Here is a 3,541-nt window from a genome sequence, read left to right as displayed (position 1 = left end):
GGAGGCAAAGATCGAGAAGATGCAAGAAAAGTTTAACAAAGACCGAGAAGAATTAAAGAACAAACAAACAGAGATGAACAATACAATAATTGAAATGAACACTGCACTAGAAGGAATCAATAGCAGAATAACTGAGGCAGAACACATAAGTGACCAGGAAGACAGAAGGGTGGAATTCACTGCTGTGGAACAGAATAAAGAAAAAAGAATGAAAACAAATGAAGACAGCCTAAGAGACCTCTGGGACAACATTAAATGCAACAACATTCCCATTACAGGGGTCCCAGAAGGAGAAGAGAGAGAGAAAGGACCTGAGAAAATATTTGAAGAGATTATAGTCAAAAACTTCCCTAACATGGGAAATGAAATAGCCACCCAAGTCCACGAAGTGCAGAGAGTCCCATACAGGATAAACCCAAGGAGAAACACGCCGAGACACATAATAAGAACATTGGCAAAAATTAAAGACAAAGAAAAATTATTGAAAGCAGCAAGGGAAAAACGACAAATAACATACAAGGGAACTCCCATAAGGTTAAGAGCTGATTTCTCAGCAGAAACTGTACAAGCCAGAAGGGAGTGGCATGATATACTTAAAGTGATGACAGGGAAGAACCTACAACCAAGATTACTCTACCCAGCAAGGATCTCATTCAGATTCGATGGAGAAATCAAAAGCTTTACAGACAAGCAAAAGCTAAGAGAATTCAGCACTACCAAACCAGCTCTACAACAAAGGCTAAAGGAACTTCTCTAAGTGGGAAACACAAGAGAAGAAAAGGACCTATAAAAACAAACCCAAAACAATTAGAAAATGGTCATAGGAACATACATAACGATAATTACCTTAAACATGAATGGATTAAATGCTCCAACCAAAAGATGCAGGCTTGCTGAATGGATACAAAAATAAGACTCATATATATGTCATCTACAAGAGACCCACTTCAGACCTAGGGACACATACAGACTGAAAGTGAGGGGATGGAAAAAGATATTCCATGCAAATGGAAAACAAAAGGAAGCTGGAGTAGCAATACTCATATCAGATAAAATAGACTTTAAAATAAAGAATGCTACAAGAGACAAGGAAGGACACTACATAATGATCAAGGGATCAATCCAAGAAGAAGATATAACAATTATAAATATATATGCACCCAACGTAAGAGCACCACAATACATAAGGCAACTGCTAACAGCTATAAAAGAGGAAATCGACAGTAACACAATAATAGTGGGGGACTTTAACACCTCACTTACACCAACGGACAGATCATCCAAAATGAAAATAAATAAGGAAACAGAAGCTTTAAATGACACATAGACCAGATAGATTTAATTGATATTTATACGACATTCCATTCAAAACCAGCAGATTACACTTTCTTCTCAAGTGTGCATGGAACATTCTCCAGGACAGATCACATCTTGGGTCACAAATCAAGTCTCAGTAAATTTAAGAAAATTGAAATCATATCAAGCATCTCTTCTGACCACAACACTATGAGATTAGAAATGAATTACAGGGAAATAAACATAAAAAACACAAATACATGGAGGCTAAACAATATGTTACTAAATAACCAAGAGATCACGGAAATAATCAAAGAGGAAATCAAAAAATCCTAGAGACAAATGACAATGAACACACGAGATCCAAAATCTATGGGATGCAGTAAAAGCAGTTCTAAGAGGAAAGTTTATAGCTATATAAGCCTACCTCAAGAAACAAGAAAAATCTCAACCTTACACCTAAATGAACTAGAGAAAGAAGAACAAACAAAACCCAAAGTTAGCAGAAGGAACGATATCATAAAGACCAGAGCAGAAATAATGAAATAGAACCAAAGAAGACAATAGCAAAGGTCAATAAAACTAAAAGCTGGTTCTTTGAGAAGATAAACAAAATTGATAAACCCTTAGCCAGACTCATCAAGAAAAAGAGGGAGAGGACTCAAATCAATAAAATTTGAAATGAAAAAGGAGAAGTTACAACAGACACCACAGAAATACAAAGTATCCTAAGAAACTACTACAAGCAACTCTATGCCAATAAAATGGACAACCTGGAAGAAATGGACAAATTGATAGAAATGCACAACGTGCCAAGACTGAACCAGGAAGAAATAGAGAATATGAACAGACCAATCACAAGCACTGAAATTGAAACTGTGATTAAATATCTTCCAACAAACAAAAGCCCAGGACCACATGGCTTCACAGGTGAATTCTATCAAAAATTTAGAGAAGAGCTAACATCTAACCTTCTCAAACTCTTCCAAAATATAGCAGAGGGAGGAACACGCCCAAACTCATTCTACGAGGCCACCATCACCCTGATACCAAAACCAGACAAAGATGTCACAAAGAAAGAAAACTAGAGGCCAATATCACTGATGAACATAGATGCAAAAATCCTCAACAAAATACTAGCAAACAGAATCCAACAGCATATTAAAAGGATCATACACCATGATCAAGTGAGGTTTATCCCAGGAATCCAAGGATTCTTCATATATGCAAGTCAATCAATGTGATACACCATATTAAGAAACTGAAGGAGAAAAACCATATGATCATCTCAATCGATGCAGAGAGAGCTTTTGACAAAATTCAACACCCATATATGATAAAAACCCTGCAGAAAGTAGGCAAAGAGGGAACTTTCCTCAACATAATAAAGGCCATATATGACAAACCCACAGCCAACATCATCCTCAATGGTGAAAAACTGAAACCATTTCCACTAAGATCAGGAACAAGACAAGGTTGCCCACTCTCACCACTATTATTCAACATAGTTTTGGAAGTTTTAGCCACATTAATCAGAGAAGAAAGAGAAATAAAAGGAATCCAAATTGGAAAAGAAGAAGTAAAGCTGTCACTGTTTGCAGATGACATGATACTATACATAGAGAATCCTAAAGATGCTACCAGAAAACTACTAGAGCTAATCAATGAATTTGGTAAAGTAGTAGGATACAAAATTAATGCACAGAAATCTCTGGCATTCCTATACACTAATGATGAAAAATCTGAAAGTGAAGTTAAGAAAACAATCCCATTTACCATTGCAACAAAGAGAATAAAATATCTAGGAATAAACCTACCTAAGGTGACAAAAGACCTGTATGCAGAAAATTATAAGACACTGATGAAAGAAATTAAAGATGACACAAATAGATGCAGAGACATACCACATTCTTGGATTAGAAGAATCAACATTGTGAAAATGACTCTACTACCCAAAGCAATCTACAGATTTAATGCAATCCCTATCAAACTATCACTGGCATTTTTCACAGAACTAGAACAAAAAATTTCACAATTTGTATGGAAACACAAAAACCCCGAATAGCCAAAGCAATCTTGAGAATGGAAAACGGAGCTGGAGGAATCAGGCTTCCTGACTTCAGACTATAATACAAAGCTACAGTAATCAAGACAGTATGGTACTGGCACAAAAACAGAAATATAGATCAATGGAACAGGATAGAAAGCCCAGAGATAAACCCACGCACATATGGTCACCTTATCT

This window comes from Aethalodelphis obliquidens, unplaced genomic scaffold (genome assembly GCF_003676395.1).
Source record: "Aethalodelphis obliquidens isolate GAN/ISIS:26980383/991018 unplaced genomic scaffold, ASM367639v1 scaffold45, whole genome shotgun sequence".
NCBI lineage: Eukaryota > Metazoa > Chordata > Mammalia > Artiodactyla > Delphinidae > Aethalodelphis > Aethalodelphis obliquidens.
This window is presented reverse-complemented; position numbering follows the sequence as displayed.